The 17,491-nt window shown below is 41.5% G+C and overlaps 1 protein-coding gene across 1 annotated transcript in view; it reads left to right on the top strand.

The window, feature by feature from the left end:
* The first annotated feature begins 262 nt into the window (after positions 1-262).
* Positions 263-17,491, top strand: part of TMEM45A (transmembrane protein 45A) — a 75,604-nt gene continuing 58,375 nt past the window's right edge. Inside the window, exon 1 of the mRNA XM_003261736.4 lies at positions 263-623. The gene's annotated coding sequence lies outside the window, so the exon portion shown is untranslated. The remainder of the gene's footprint in view (positions 624-17,491) is intronic.

The raw sequence follows: 17,491 nt of genomic DNA, 5'->3' as shown, positions 1-17,491 counted from the left end.
AAAGGAGGGGCATAACAGGGCCGGGGCAGGGGCAAGACCTCGGAGTGGGCAACCTCCCTCTCGGCCCCGAGCCGTCCCGGGCGCGCAGCCGCCGAGTGCCACATCAGCGACGGCGCTGCACTTCCACGTTCCCTTAGGATGCAGCCAGCGGGCCTGAGGGAGGGGCGGGCCCAAGGCCCTCCGGAGTGGCGGGCCGCCCGGCCAATCGGCGGCAAGTGAGGAACCGCGGCCACCAATGAGCTGGGGCTTGTGCCAGCCGCGGCCGCCGAGGCCCGTGCCCCGCGGGGGGAACAGATGAAGCACATCTGGACAGCTGTGCTGAGAAGCTCTGCGGCCCCCTCGCGGGCCGACGTCAGCCGAGCACGTCCCCCACGTCCTCTCCTTGTCGCCACTTATTGTTTATTCGTTTTCCCAAAGAAGCGACTAGGGACCCAAGTTTAAAACTCCCCCCCCTCCCCCACCCAATGCGAGACGTGGCCAGATCCCATCCAACACACGGTTTAATTTTCATGGGGCTCTGGGATCAAAAGAACAGAAACAGCAACAACAAAAGCCCAGCCGCTGTCTGATTTTAAGCTGGCAAAGTGGGAAAAATAAAGTGTTGAGTAAACAGACCAAGTTGGGTAAGTTGTGGATACGTGCTGGATATCATATTTCTCTTGCCGTGATCTCTATCCTGTGTCTTTTTGCTCTTCTCACCAGCTTTCTCTTCATCAAGGGGAGAAAAGTAACACTTGCTGCGACAAACTGGACCCTTCGCTCCCTTCTCTTCCCTTTCACTAACATTTTAATTTAATTTTTTTGGTTTGCTATTCGTTTTTTTTTTTTTTTGGTGCGCTAGTTTTAAATATCCTGGGAGCAGCAATGTGATTGATATCCTGTTGTAAACCTCTAACTCCAAAAGTGAATCTATTGATAAATTTATTTCTCTATTTTCTTTCTGTGAAAATGCTGTGGACATTTGTAAAGCCAAAATCGTTTTTTATCCCCGACTCTGGGACTGTTGTGATGGGAGATTGAGAAAATTATCTGATCCTTTCAGAATTAACACGTTTGCTTCTGTTAATAGGATGTCTAGTATAAGTTATGTAAAACCTGGGTTATGCAGGTAGTTGCTGGATTTTTCACTTAAATCTGGAGGTAGCTGCAAGTCAAATATATGTCTTTTCGGTATTCTCCTATCCATAGTGAGAGACCTGAATTCCTTTATAATAGTTAAAAACAAACAAACATGTGACAGACCACTTGTGTGTTCCTAAACTTATAATTGTATATATATACTATATAGTATATATACACTATATAGTATGGTATATATATATACTATATACATGCTATATATACACTATGCTATATAGTATATATACTCTATGTATGCTATATAGTATATATACTCTATATATGCTATATATATTTTGTTGTTGTTGTTGTAGTTTGTTTGTTTTTGAGACAGAGTCTTGCTCTTGTCGCCAAGGCTGGAGTGCAATGGCACAATCTTGGCTCACTGGAACCTCTGCCTCCCGGGTTCAAGCGATTCTCCTGACTCAGCCTCCCAAGTAGCTGGGATTACAGATGCCCACCACCATGCCCAGCTAATTTTTGTATTTTTAGTAAAGATGGGGTTTCGCCATGTTGGCCAGGCTGGTCTTGAACTCCTGATCTCAGGTTATGTGCCTCCCTCGGCCTCGCAAAGTGCTGGGATTACAGATGTGAACCACTGCACCCGACCTTATAATTGTATATTAAAACAATAATTCTATCAAAATAATATGAAATTGTTATATGTACATGCTTGCAGAGAGTTCCGGTATACATTTCAGGCTTTAGAAACAGAATGATGAAAAATATTCAGTTAGGTGAGTGGCCTGAGACCCACTCCATCTGAAACATCTATAATCCCCTCTGTTTAACCAATATTTTGGATTTGAGACTTTTGTCATATGTTATTTACTGTAATGGGAGAGCTGGATAGAATGGATCTTTAATTTCTGGCTCAGAAAGCAGTAGATGGGAATTTAGTACGATAAATAAAAGTTGCAGGCCGGGCGCAGTGGCTCACGCCTGTTATCCCAGCACTTTGGGAGGCCAAGGCAGGTTGACTATGAGGTCAGGAGATCAAGACCATCCTGGCCTGTGTCTGCTAAAAATACAAAAATTAGCTTGGTGTGGTGGTGCGCGCCTGTAGTCCCAGCTACTTGGAAGGCTGAGGCAAGAGAATCTCTTGAACCCAAGAGGCAGAGATTGAGTGAGCCAAGATCATGCCACTGCACTCCAGCCATCTCCAGCTCTGGCAACAGAGTGAGACTCCATCTAAAAAATAAAAAAAAAAAATTCTGAGTGTGTTTTTTATTCAGAAAGGTAATGCGTACAAAGCAGATAGAGCAGCTCAAGTGATTTGCAGGGAAGCAGGCTTAGAAGGAACAGTATTGCAGAGAAGCAATGTAAAGAGCCAGCTGGCCTGGTTCAATTCACAGCCCTACCACAGTAACTTACCTAGGGCAAGTTACTCAGCCCCCCTGTGCCTCAGCTTCCTCCTCTGTAACATGGAGAATTTCCTCCTCTGTGGTGAGTTTCCTTCTCAGTTCCCTCATCTGTAATGTGCTAATAATAATGGCACCTACATCATGGGGTTGTCTCAAAGACTGAGTTAGCATACATTAAACACTTGGAATAGTTCTGGCCCATAGTCCCATAGTATGTCTTTGCTGTTGTACTCACTCTTTGTTACCTTCCTTCCCAGCCTGCGCTGTTGCACATCAGTTTCCCCAGCTGCCATTCTGACTTCTGCTCTAGCAACTGGTATTAACTGAGTGCTGACCACTTGCTAGCCAGCATTGTATGAGGCTATAAGGAGAGAGAGGCTTGAATGAGGAGTGAGGTAGAATTGATCTTCTTAGGAAGATCTAGAAGGTTCTGAAGTGCAGGGGATAGAAAAAGGCTATCTGTTGTAGGATGACTTCACAGAAGGGCTTGTGTTTCTGGGAATGGATTTTGCCAAACGGTTTTGGTTTGGGAATGGGAGGAAGGGAAGGGATTATAGAGGAGCAGGAACATTTTAGGAGGAAGGAGACCTTTTGCAGGGGCAAAGGCACTATGGCTGGAAAGTAAGGAGCTATCCTGTGGATGTTGGGACATTGGGATAATCTGTGGGAGGTTAGTTGGAGGAAAGTTTGGAAAGGTAGGAGAGGTGGGAAGGGACAGCATAAATTACCTGATAAGGAAAGAGAGGCTTGGGAGGTAGATTGGTGAGGAGATGGCAAGCCGAACTGTCAGCAGTTACACATAAGAGGTGTTTCTGGAATAATCCATCTCTGGGGTCCTGTCTTCTCTCTTGCCCAGCATTCCCTTCCCGTCTGCTCCACTGCTTCTGTAACCTCCATCCAGGTCCTGCAGGTTGGGTGGGTAGGGATGGGCAGTCAGTCTGGGACCTGTGTTTTGGACTCATTCCGTGGTGGCTGTCTTGGAGCTCTGTTTAAGTGGTCTGGTGCTCAGGGCAGTTACCCAGGCTACTTTTTGTTAACAGGCCATGCCCTAAAGTCTTTGACATGGATGTGATTGTTACAACCCTCCCCATCCACATACACGCTCATAGTGTATGCCGAGTAGCTCTTTCTCATTCTGCTGATAGAATCATCTACTCACATTTTAACACATATAACTTAATAACTTACAATTATTGAAGTAGATAAGAACTGTAATATGCACTTAAGTGGAGAGTCACTTTGGAGTTCCCTTGCTTTCTCTTCCCTCAGAGCATTGTTCTGTGGTAGAGAGGTGTGCCTGGCACTGCTGTTGACCACCTGTGTGACCTCAGGCAAGACATTGAGCCCTTGGGTCCTCCTTGCCATCATCTGTGAAATGATCCCTAAAGGCCCTTTTTCTCTCAGATAACCATTTATTCTTCTCCCCAGATCCCTGGAACAGTTCATTATTCACAGATGGCTATTTGATACATCTGTGACTAATATTTTCTGATCACTTAATACATGGTGGATGTTCTGATGATGGTCGTGTCCTCCTCACATCCTCCTGAGAGGGTTGGTATCTATTTGTGTCTTGTTTTTCTAGTTGAGGAGACAGGAGCAAAGGCAGTTTAAGAAATTTGCCCAAGATTACACAGTGAACAAGTGGCAGGTGCAGACCCAGTCTAACTTTGTAGCCCAAGCCTTAACCAATAGGCTATGCTACCTTAGGTATGATACAGCTACAGCTGCTCTTCTTGTTTGTGGTGGTGATAGTTGAGAAGTACATGGAAGGAAGATCATTGGAGAAAGGGCATATTTGGAGATACTGATTTGGTAAAATTTGCCTGGCAGGGCCAGAATAGCAATGTGAATCTTGTCTATGAAATGTGCTCCATATGGAAACAGGAGACATGTGGATCTCGTTGCAGGCATGCACTCTGTCTTTTCACCTTGTTTGAACAAAACCCACATACCACCTGGTTGTCTAGCAGACACTCAATACATGTCAATTGAATGACTGTCCCCTTTGAAAAAGGAAGTTGTGACCACACTATTTTTATTTGAAAAATTAGAGAAACTATGAAATGTCCCAAGACTCGTGGGAAAATGGGTCAGATGCCAGGTAAACATTCTACTTCTACTTTTGGGGCATCCCACTTTCTCTTTTTATTTCTGGACATGCTGTGGTTTTGGGCTAAGAACTTCTCATGGTGAATATCAATGAAGGTCTATTTTAGGTATATAGTTATTAATCATACCCACTCTGGATTTGGCATCTATCTTTTTGGGAATTCATTCCTTAAATATTTTGTGTATTGAATCAACTTTAAAATATTTGAAAAATGTTTTAGGTTGCTCTTTATCTAATGTAGTTGCTCTTTTCAGTATGGCATAGTGACTAAGCACACAGGCTTTGAAGTCAGACTGTGAAGGTTTGAATTCCAGATCTGATTCTTACCAATGTGGCCTTGAGCAAGTCACTTTCCTCTAGAAGCTTTTATTATCTGTAAAATGGGGATACTCATACTCATTACATGAGAAAATCCATGGAGAGCATTCAGTATATTGTCTGGCTCACAGTAAAGCCTGCACATGTAAGCAATTCTTTTTTTATCGTGGTAAAATATATAACAACATAAAATTTAACCATCTTAACCATTTTTAAGTATACAGTTCAATGGCATTAAGTACACTCACATTGTTGTGTAACCATCACCACCATCCATCTCCAGACATTTTTCATCTTCCCAAACTGAAACTTAATACTCATTAAACAATAAATCCCTGTACCCCTTACTTTGTCAGCCTCTGGAACCAATATTCTACTTTCTATTTTTATGAATTTGACTATTCTAGGTACCTCATGTAAGTGGAATTATATAATATTTATTCTTTTATGTTTAACTTATTTCATTTAGCAAAATGTCTTCAAGTATCATCCATGTTGTGGTATGTGCCAGAATATCCTTCCTTTTTAAGGCTGAATAATATTTCATTGTGTGTATATACCATCTTTTGTTTATCCATTCATTCATTGGTAGAGGGACTTAGGTTGTTTTCACCTGTGATGGTTAATTATGTGTCAACTTGTCTAGGCCACAGTACTGAGCTATCTGGCCAAACATTATCCTAAATGTTTCTTTGAAGATATTTTTTAGATGATGATATGGTTTGGCTTTGTGTCCCCACCCAAACCTCATCTTAAATTGTAATCCCCATAATCCCCACGTGGAGAGGGAGGGACCTGGTGGGAGGTGATTGGATCATGGGGACGGTTTCCCCCATGCTGTTCTCGTGATACTGAGTGAGTTCTCATGAGACTTGATGGTTTTATAAGGGACTCTTTCCCCACTTGCTTTCTCTGTTTCCTGCCACCATGTGAAGAAGGTCCTTGCTTACCTTTTGCCTTCTGCCATGACTGTAAGTTTCCTGGGGCCTCCCCAGCCCTGTGGAACTGTGAGTCAATTAAACCTCTTTCTTTTACGAATTACCCAGTCTCGGGTACTTCTTCATAGCAGTGTGATAATGGACTAATACAGATGAGGTTAACATTTAAATCAGTAGACTTTGAGTATGGCCTCCATAATGTTGGTAGGCTTCACCTAATCAATTGAAGGCCTCAATAGAAAAAGATTGAATTCCACTCAAGAAGAGAGAATTCTGCCTCCAGACTGCCTTTGAACTTGAGACTACAGCAAGTCTTCCTTGCACCTTCAGCCTGCTAGCCTACCCTGTAGGTTTTGGACTTGCTAGCCTTCACAATTGTGTGAACCAATTCTCAAAATCAATCTGTCCCTGTATGTGTGTGTGTGTGTTTGCGTGTATGTGTCCTGTTGGTTTTGTTTCTCTGGAGAACCCAGGCCCCTGATTAATACACCATCTTTTGGCTACTTGGGAATAATGCTGCAATAAACATTGGTGTACAAATATCTATTTAAGTTTATGCTTTCAATTATTTTGGGTGTATAACCAGAAGTGGAATTATTGGATCACCCCCTATTTTTTAATATTTTGAGGAACCATCCTACTGTTTTTTTCACAGCAGCTGCACCATTCTATTTTACATCCCTACAGCAGTACACAAGGGTCCCAATTTCTCCACATTCTTACAAACACTTGTTATTTTCTGTTTTTAATTTAAAAAATAATAGACATCCTAATGTGTGTGAAGCATTTTGTTGTGGTTTTGATTTGCATCTCCCTAATGTTTAGTGATGTTGAACATCATTTCATGTGCTTATTGGCCATTTGTAAATCTTTTGCCCATTTTAAAATTAGGGTTTTTTTTTTTCGTGTGTTGTAGGAGTTCTTTATATATTCTGGATATTAATTCCCTATCGGATATATTATTTGCAGATATTTTCTTCCATTCTTTGGGTTACCTTTCCACTGAGTTGGTAGTGTCTTTTGATGCATAACAGTTTAAAATGTTGATGGTCTAATTTCTTTATTTTTTTTTGTTTTTTTGCCTGCCCTTTTGGTGTCATGTCTAAGATATGATTGCCAAATTCAATGTCCTGAAGCTTTTTCCATATGTCTTCTTCTGAGAATTTTATAGTTTTAGCTCTTATGTGTAAGTCTTTGTTCCATTTTGAGTTAATTTTGTAAATGGCATAAGGTAATAGGTGTTCACCTTCATTCTTTTGCATGTGGATAGTTAAGCAATTCATTAATAATTTTTATCAACCATTATAATGTTTGTCTCTATGTAGAGATCATAAGCATAGACATAGCCATAGTTTAAAAATATTAATTCATTCTTGACATCATTTTTCTAATTATGTCTAAAGTACTGATTTTTTCTTATAGAATTACTCAAAAATTCTGTACTTGGATCAGTTGCAGTGGCTCACACTTGTAATTCCAGCACTTTGGGAGGCTGAGGTGGGTGAATCACTTGAGGCCAGGAGTTGGAGACCAGCCTAAGCAACATAGCGAAATCCCATCTCCAGTAAAAACACAAAAATTAGCCGGGCGTGGTGGCATGTGCCTGTAATCCCAGCTACTTAGGGTCTGAGGCAGGAGAATCATTTGAGCCTGGGAGGTGGAGGCTACAGTGAGCCGAGATTGTGCCATTGCACTCCAGCCTGGGCAACAGAATGAGACAAACAAACAAACAAACAAACCCCTACACTTTATAGCTTTTAGTATTTCCAAGGAAGACAAATTATTCTTGTGGTCAAATGGCATTGGTGGCTGATAGCTATTTTTTTTTAACTATTTTTACCTTTTTGTGGTGTTTAGAATTAAAAAAGCAACATCTCCATGTTGCAAAAAATTGAAATAGATTGTACAGCGTCAAAAGTAATGGTTCCTCTTCTATTTACATGGTTTCTTCCCTTCCACTACTCTCCCCACAATTAAACTTTGTTAATAGTCTGCTCTATATTTTTCTAGACCTTCTCCAAGAGTCCATTCACAGGTATAGATTTAAACATAAATATTACTTTAAAATATACATGGGACCATATTTTATACATTGTTCTGACCTTGTTTTTTTAAAAAGTCTCAGCAGTATAAAATACACACATCTCAATCTGTCCACTGAGACCCAGAGATCTCGTGAACATACTGTGTCCTAGAGACCAGACAATAGCACTCAAGTGAAAGAATGTTCTTTTTCTATAACACGTAACAGTGGTATTGGTTTACATTTGTTGAACGAGGCCTGTTTGCACTGTTCCCTCTCTCTGGACTCTTGGCTCCTCTCTGTGAGCCATCAGATTGACTGTTTCTAGTCTCGTCTGACTTTCAATGCCCCTGCCAAGGACTCTCATATTCGGCTGTCTCAGAGAAAGCTCGGAAGACAACAAATCCTTTCCCGCATCCACCCATCACCGCTTCTGAGCAGCCTGGGCCCCTCTGGTGCCATCAACAATCTTGAAGTGGCAACAGGTCCAGAGGCAAATGACTCCTTCCTTGCTGCTGTTTTATGCAAAGATTGCTATCCTCTGTGGCTTTTTGTTTCTCCTTCAAGATAAATTTTTAAAAAATGACCAGCAAGGTGGTGCTTTCCACAGCAAGGAAGTGGGTGGTATGCCTGCATCTTTCTCCAGAATTCTTGAAATTCCACAAGCTTAAAAACATACACAATATTTTATTAAATTCTTTTTAGTAGATGAGAAAATTGATTTTTAAAAATTATGATATGCTTATGGAAATTGATGTTTAGAAAGGTAAACTGTACTACCTGTAAAATTCCACAGGCTTAAAAACACCTACACGATATTTTATTAAATTCTTTTTAGTAGATGGGAAAATTGATTTTTAAAAAATATGATATGCTTAAGGAAATTGATGTTTAGAAAGGTAAACTGTACTACTTGTGTAGTAAGCAAAGAATATGAAAATTTATCTGATTTTAGTTCTCTTTTCATTGAACATTCCCGTTGCCTCCAAAAGATAGCACATTGCCCTTGAGAATTCTACAGACTAGTCCTGTGGTGCTTAACCAATGTGCAGCTGAATTGATGTGGAATATTTAAAAAATACACCCATGCTTGTCCTGCCCCTGGAGATTCTATTTCAGAAGGTGTGGAGTGAGGCCAAGGCATCTGTGAAAAGCTCCCCAGAGATCTGATGGTTGGCCTGGGTTGAGAACCATGGATCTAGTGGGAGGAGTTTCCCAGCCAAAGTCCCAAACCCTCACAGGTGGGCTGGTGTCCTTCATTCCTGATGACGCTTAGAACTGGCCTCAAGCAGTCACAGTTGGAGGAAAGCTCTACCTAAGGTCCTAATTAAAAACAAATAAATTGGATGGAAACTCCTTCTTCTTGGGATGTTTACAGAGGTTACCTTTTTATCCTGTTTCCTCATTCCCATGAAAACTCACTTGTCTAACTAAGCTGAAGGGTGGAATCTTTCTCACCAATTTTTGTAGAGCTCCTATTAACTTCACTTTTTTGGGAGCCAAACTTCCCTCAGTGCCGCAGTTATTTCGTGGTAGTAACATAGGTGTTTAGGAGACATCTGAATTCCCTCTCAATGACCTAAAAGTATAATTAGTCCATTTTCTGACGTGAGTCAACAACTAGGGTTGCCACATAGACCCAATTCTTAGTAGAGACTGTGTCTATCTCGGACCCAGAGTTGACCACTAATTACATTTCAGTAAAAAATATTACTTTTAATTTATCTTAAATTTCACAGAAGAAAAAGAAACCAAAGTGAAATTTAAGGAATTTCTGAACTTCAGACAAATATCTCTTAAAACAAGACATATTAGTTCCTTAAAGATTCCTCCAAAAAATATCAAACTGTTGGGATTATTAGCTACTCTCATAAAATTCAGAGTACATTCTTCATATCCAAATAGACCTACATTTTATATAACTACCCTCACACTTTAAATTAAAAAAAAGAAAAAGTTCCAGATCTGACTTTGATATGTCTAGGTGTGGATCTTTTTCTTTCTTTTTTTTTTTTTTTTTTAACACCTTTTCTCCTGATATGTCCTTTCAATTTGAGGATCCATGTCTTTCTTCACCTCAGGGAGTTTTTCACCAATTATCTAATTTTTTCTTTCTCTCTCCTTAAAAGCCAGGCATAATTCAAACTAATGATCATGGCAAACTGTTAAAGGCAGATTAAAAGAAACCAAAATTGAGAGCTACATCATAATAAGGAATGCATTTAGGAAAGATTTGGGGATTCTACCTGTGTATCTATCGATCTATCAATTTTTTTTTTTTGAGACAGGGTCCCACTCTGTTGCCCAGCCTGGAGTGCAGTGGCATGACCATAGCTCACTGCAGCTTCAAGCTCTTGGGCTCAAGCCATCTTCCTGCCTCAACCTCTCATGTAACTGGGATTACAGGTGTGTGCCACTGTGCCCAGCTAACTTAATTTTGTTTTCTTTGTAGACATGGGGTCACCTTATGTTGTCCAGGCTAGTCTTGAACTCCTGGCCTCAAGTGATCCTCCTGCTTTGGCCTGCCAAAGTGCTGGAATAACAGATGTGAGCCACTGGACCTGGCCTAAATACTTTATATTAATGAAAATTAAATAATATTAAAAATGTTAGCAAGGAAGAAAAAAATTATAGAAAATGCTCACAGCAAAATCATGTCATGGCTAAACCTTGGGGATAAAGACCAGAGGAAGACAGAGTGAAAAGGGAGTAAAAAAGGTTGTGCAGAAGAAGAATGGGGAGTATTGGGGTCAGACTCATTCCAGGCATCTTACCTTTCAACAGGTACCCAGGAGAACTGACCCCCAGTTTCTCCATCCTTGATGTTGCTGTTCCTCCTTCTGCACTGACCTCTGTGTGTGTGTACTTGGGCATGAAGCTGGACTGCCAAAGAGAACGATGACCTCGTTTTCTTTCTCCTTCTTCTTCTTCCTCTTCTTCTTCTTCCTTCTTCTTCTTCTTCTTCTTCTTCTTCTTCTTCTTCTTCTTCTTTTCTTCTTCTTCTTCTTCTTCTTTCTTCTTCTTCTTCTTCTTCTTCTTCTTCTTCTTCTTCTTCTTCTTCTTCTTCTTCTTCTTCTTCTTCTTCTTCTTCTTTCTTCTTTCTTCTTCTTTTCTTCTTTTCTTCCTCTTCCTCTTCCTCCTCCTCCTCCTCCTCCTTCTTCCTTCTTCTTTTCTTCTTCTTCTCCTTCTTCTTCTTCCTCTCTTTCTCCTTTTCCTCCTCCTCCCCCTTCTTCTTCCTCTTCCTCTTCTTCTTTTTGTGAGACACAGTTTCACTCTGTCATCCAGGCTGGAGTACAGTGGCACAATCTTGGCTCACTGCAGCCTCCGCCCACTGGGTTCAAGCGATTCTCCTGCCTCAGCCTCCCTAGTAGTTGGGACTATAGGCACACACTACCACACCTGGCTAATTTTTGTATTTTTAGTAAAGATGAGGTTCACTATGTTGGCCAGACTGGTCTCGAACTCCCGACCTCAAGTGATCTGCCCACCTCAGCCTCCCAAAGTGCTGGGATTACAGGCCTGAGCCACTGCACCTGGCCTGTCCTTGCTGCTTCTATGACTTCTTGGACGGTTTATTTCCAGTGGGGTAGCAGACAGATGAATCAATACCTCATCCACCAGGGGCAAGTTTGGGAACCTCTCTGTATAAATTAAGCCTCATTTTCCTCAACAGAAAATTGGGCCTGTTTCTCCTTACTTCTAAATGTCATTGCAGAGGTTTCATGAAGTGATGTGTGTGATGGGACTTTGTCCAACGTAAGATACTTTGCAGAAGTGAGTGATTCTGTGACCACAATCTTGCTATGAAGCTTTTTCTTCACAGGAAGATACATGAACAACTAATGATTGAGTGACTGTTGGTTAGGTGTCAACCTCTTCTCAGGCTTCTTCTTATTTTACTCTCATGGACGACTTGTCAGGAAGAGGCTATTATTATTCCCATTTTATTGATAAGCCCAGAGAGGTTAAGTAACTCATGCAAGGTCACACCGTGGTGAAATCAGGATTTAAACACAGGGTAGCTTCACTCCAGTGTCTGAACTGTTAACATTTATGCCATGTGTAACATTATTTTCAGGAATGAAACAATGTTATTGGTTGCCACTTTTCAGAGAATTGGCAAGTGCTCAGGTTTAATGCAGGTGGGCAGAGGCAGAGGTGTCACTGGGTGCTCTAGCCTCTGTATCCTGAACTTCCAGCTTCCTCTTACTGTCCATTTGTGATCCTGGGAGAGTGAAACACTGTCTCTTCTGTGCCTGATCCACTCTTGTTCAAGTGTCCAGCACCCTTTCCCTGAATTACTGCAAAGAGCTCTCAAATTATCTGTGGTAAAGGACCAGTTCCCACCCCACCCCCTGAGTCCCTTGTAGCCTTATATTTTTGTAAAAAAAAAAAAAATCTTGCTTGGATATCGCCACAATGTTAAACTACTTCAAGATATTTAAAAGCCTCTAAACACTTCATCTCAATTCCTGTCCTTGTAGATGGTAACAGCTTGCAGACTAGCACTGGCCCACAGGGTGTGGTTGAAATAGCACTGCTGCAAGGGTCTCCTGACTTTGATTCTTGCCCCCTATAACCTATGCACCACAGAGCGGCCAGAGTGGTTCTTGAAAAATACAACTAAAAGTCACATTTTTCCCCTGGTTACACCCTCCAGTGGCTTCCTATTGCATTTAAAATAAAATCCAGATATTTACCAATGGCCCAAAAGTCCCTGGGTCATCTGGCCCTGCCTGTATCCACACGCTTTCATCTCCTCCCTTGCCCGCTGGATATCTCCAATGTTAATGAAACATAGGTAGGCTTGGGTAACAGTTGGTTCAAACAGGGAACACATAATAATCTGGGATGTGAGATACACTCTGTTTTGTCCTTTCCTCTACTGGATCAAGCATGGACAAGTGCTTCTATCACTTTCTCTCCAGCAGCAAGAGCCATGCCACTAGTTTCTCAATGAGCAAGATGACCAAAACCAAGTCTCAGAAAAGATTTGTGCAAAACTGTGCTTATGCAGTGTAGCCTGTTGCCTCTCTGGTGAACTCAGCCTGAAGATGCCTGTATTCTGTTGAAGTCTCATACCTGCTTTTTAGACTCTTTGTTTCCTCCCCCAGAAAATGGGTCTGTCATGGGTCAAGATGATGGAGGGGTCATTCCAGATGTTCCTGAGATTGGAGAACAAAAGGTTGACCGTGTGGTTGTTGTCACAGACTCATCGCTGGGGAGCGTGGCTACCATTGCTGTATTGGTTATTTAATGACTGAGGGGGAAACACAAATTTTGGTCAAACAATTTCCTGGTGGGTTTAGTGCTTGCTGCCCAGAGAGCCTCTTGTGTGGAGGCATCCAGGAGAGGCACCAATCTCACCACGTGCTCTGCCATGGCAATGAATGAGAAGGAAGCAGCTACATGGAAAATAGTTCATTTAGCAACAGAGAGCCATAATTTCTAGGAAACTGACTTCCCACTGTTCTCCCTAACATCCCCCCAACCCTTAACTTTTTAATCCACTGCCTATTCCAATCATTTTTGGACTTTCAGAAGAAGATTTCATTGTCTTTTGCTAATCAATTGCCATGGCAATGGCAACGATTCTCACATTTTAGTGGCAGGAAATTTATGTTTAATAGAACTGAGAATGTGATGTAGAAAAGTGCGTCTTTGCCAAGCATCCCAGGTGATTCTGACATAGCTGGTCCAAAGACCTTACTTTGAAAAACACTGGTTTTAGGATTGTCTGTTCTGTGTAATGATACTAGTATTGAGTGCAAAGTGTTTTAAAGAAGTTCTGTTTCTGCCCAAGATGGAGTAACAGGGCCAGATTTACCCTTTTGCCTGACACAACCAAAAATGTCAGATAAAATACATGAAATAATGATTTTTGAAACACCAGTCATCAGGTGATGAAGAGCAGTGATCTCTAAGAAATAGGAGACAAAAAGGTGTACACTTGGGCTGCTCCAGCTTACTGCATGGAGAGAATTTCCAGGCTGAGACTCAGGGAAAGGAACTTAAGTGCAATTCAGACTCCCGATTTGAGGAGAAGGTGTGAAGAGGCTGGGGAAACCAAGGTGGTTAGAGTTCATGGAACAGAGTACAAGGAACGAGAGAGCTGCATGGAGAGAGAGGACCCCGATAACTGCAGAGGGGGCCTTCAAGGATTCAGCATCGTACTGACCAGCACCTGCATGTGGGGAAACTACTGGGGACCTGGGGGCCAAGCTTGTCGAGGGAAGAGAACAGAGCCTGGCTCTCACCAAAGGCTGGGAATATTGCCTGTTCCTTCCAGCCAGACTGGAAAACACATAATCCACAGGGTATTGGTAGAACAGTCAGGAAGGCCTTGCCTCAGTAGTGGGGAATAATTAGCAGTCTAGAGCACTGCTCCATATTTGCCTAATAAATCATAAAAAAGCAATTTGCAAAAGTATTAAACTGCGTCCAAGTTACTTAAGCTCATCCCAGAACAGAGTTCAAGAATATTTATGGGAATAAAAAAAAAATCCGGTGCCAAACAAGGTAAAATTTACAATGTCTGACACCCCAAAATAGTAACGTAGTTTAAAATGGAAACACACCACTCTTCCTGACTGTCCTGGAGGTGAACTTCCATGCACATTCTTGAACCCTTAAAGAGTCCAACAGTTTAAGCCTTCAGTGTAACATTTTATACATAACCATCTAGAGACTGCCAAACTATGGTCTGTGTTGATATTTATCTTGGCTTCTGAGACAGCACTTCCTCTTTCATGTCTATGACTGTTTTAAAAAATATTTTTTCTGTGTTTGATACCTTCAACCTTACCATTGGATTATGGTAAGGTAGACTCAGCTGAGATATCGGCCAATTACATTGTGCATCCTAAGAGGTTGGGGCTAGGAGTCGTAGGTAACGGTGATGGGTGGGTGAGATGGGACAAGTTTTCTGAGGTCAACGTATGACTCAGATTCAAAGGCTTAGAGAGCAGTAAGGACCAAACCAGGCAGGCCAAGATCTTGGACAGGTCTGAGGGGGCTAGCTCAGCCAAGTTCCAGAACCAGAAGCCCTTTGGAAGCCAACAGGAACATACAGAGAATGAGGTGAGTATAGTCTCGTTAGGACTTGGTCAAGACTAAAGAGTCAGGGCTTGTTCATTGGCAGAGGTTGGAGGCTGGGTCAGAGAGGAGTGTTCTGGGATCATGCATGGACTTACTGCTCTAGAGGTTTGTAACTGAGCTCCACAATTTGAGCCTGGGATGTACATTCTTCCTCTGAGATTTGGAAGGTTTTAAATTTGGTTTCCAGGCCTATTTGTCTGATTCCCTCCCATCCCCCAAATTCAACCTGACACTCTGTCATTAGGATGCCCCTAGTTAGATACTTGGCTGCCAGAACAAACATGTTTTCTTCAGATTGGCTGGCACCTGGGCATTCTTTCCCACTCTGCCTATACAGAAATGTGGCTTTTCTGCATACAACTTACAAATCTTTTGGCTGCTGGAAAATGCTAAATTTCTTAAAATATTGTAGCCCAGATGAATTTGTGGGAAAGCTCCTACTTGAAGATGATCACAAGATATTACTGTTATTTGATAGAAATTTTACCTACTCTGGGAGATGAGAATGGGACTTAAGGATCGGTCTTTGGGAAAAGTGGAAATGAGTTGGTTTTTTAAAGGAGGGTGGTCTTAAAATCACTTTTTCACCTAGAAAACGTTTTTAATAAATGTTCTTGGAGCTCTTTATTTTCATTCCCAATGGCTATCGTACCATGGATTGAGTGACTAGAGTTGGGACGCAGGGATGAAGAATGGATGCTAGTCAGTATTGTCATGACCACCATGATGGACTGGATGGCCAGAACAATTCACTTACAATTTTTAATAATGACAAAGACAACAACAACAACACTAGAAAGTAGATACAGTAAGTTTATACTTTAATTTCTTTCAGATCAGTATGGATTAGAGGAGCTTCTGCCCTCTCTGTGTTTTCCAAAGAGAGAGAAATAGATACAGAAGAGGTCAAGAGAGCACAGGAGGGGGCTTCAATATGTTTGACTAGAGACACCTGTTATTCACCTCCTCCACAAAAGAGGACCAAAACAGCAACTAAATAAGCATGATGTCAAATAGAGTATTTAAGAGAGAACACAGGAACTAAGCAGGAAAGTGACAGGAAACCTCTCAGGCATGGAAGGAGAGGAAAGCAAAGCAGCTGGCCCAGCTGAGATCGGAGCCAGGAGAGACTCCTCAGTGCAGGAAAAGGGAAGGGAGACAGCCCCGTGTTCCACATTTCCACCATGGACTACTACAATCCTAGCTACAGAGTGCCCTTTGGCTCTCGCAGACCCTGAGACTAGTATAAGAAACTTCCTGGAGCCCACATGATGGCATTGTCTCAGAGGGATTTCACCATGGGTCACACACATAGCCCAAGACTGAAGCAACTGCAGCATGGTGCCCTTTTGAGAGCCCAGGCCCAACAAGACTGCATCTTGACCTGGAGTCCAACAGCCCATGCATCTCCATATCCCTGGAGCCCCACTGACATCCCCTTACATGCACTCAGATGGTTGCAATATACTAATGACATTCTTCACAGAAATAGAAAACACAATGCTAAAAATTGTATGGAACCAAAAAAGGACCCAAATAGCCACATCAATAGTAAGCAAAAAGAACAAAACTGGAGGCATCTACTACATGGCTTCAAAATATACCACAGACCTATAGTAACCAAACAACATGGCATTGGTATAAAAACAGACACATAGAGAAGTGGAACAGAATAGAGAATTCAGAAATAAATCCATATATTTACAGTCAACTGATTTTCAACAAAGGCATCAAAAACATATATTGGGGATAGGACACCCTGTTCAAAAAGTGGTGCTGGGAAAACTGGATATTCATGTGCAGAAGAATGAAACTATCTGAATGAATAGACCCCTGTCGCTCACTATATATATATATAAAACTCGAAATGGATTAAAAACTTTACGACCTGAAACTATAAAACTACTAGAAGACAACATAGGGGAAACACTTCAGGACATTGGTCTAGGCAATGAGATTATAATTAAGACCTCAAAAGCACGCATAACAAAAACAAAAATAGACAAGTGGGGTTATATTAAACTAGAAAGCTTCTGTACAGCAAGGGAATCAACAGAATGAAGAGACAAACTTCGAATGGAAGAAAGTATTTTTCAACTATTCATTCGACAAGGGACTAATATCCAGAATATACAAGGAACTCCATCAACTGAACAGAAAAAAAAAATCCCATGAGATATTTCTCAAAAGATGACACACGAATGGCCAACAGGCATAAGAAAAACTGCTGAATATCACTAATCATTAAAGAACAGCAAATCAAAACCACAATGAGATATTATCTCACCCCAGTTAGAATGGCTGTTATGAAAAGGACAAAAGTAATAAATGCTGGCAAGGATGGGGAGAAAAGAGACCTCTTACACATTGTTGGTGGGAATGTAAATTAGTAAAGCCATTATGGAAAACAATATGGGAGTTTCTCAAAAAAATAAATGTAGAACTACCATACAGTCCAGCAATTTCGCTACTGGATATTTATCCAAAGGAAAATAAATCAGTATATCAAGGGGATACC

The sequence above is a fragment of the Nomascus leucogenys genome, chromosome 21 (genome assembly GCF_006542625.1).
Source record: "Nomascus leucogenys isolate Asia chromosome 21, Asia_NLE_v1, whole genome shotgun sequence".
NCBI classification, from domain to species: Eukaryota; Metazoa; Chordata; class Mammalia; order Primates; family Hylobatidae; genus Nomascus; species Nomascus leucogenys.
The sequence above is the reverse complement of the archived record's forward strand: the minus strand, read 5'-3'. Positions and strand labels throughout refer to the sequence as shown.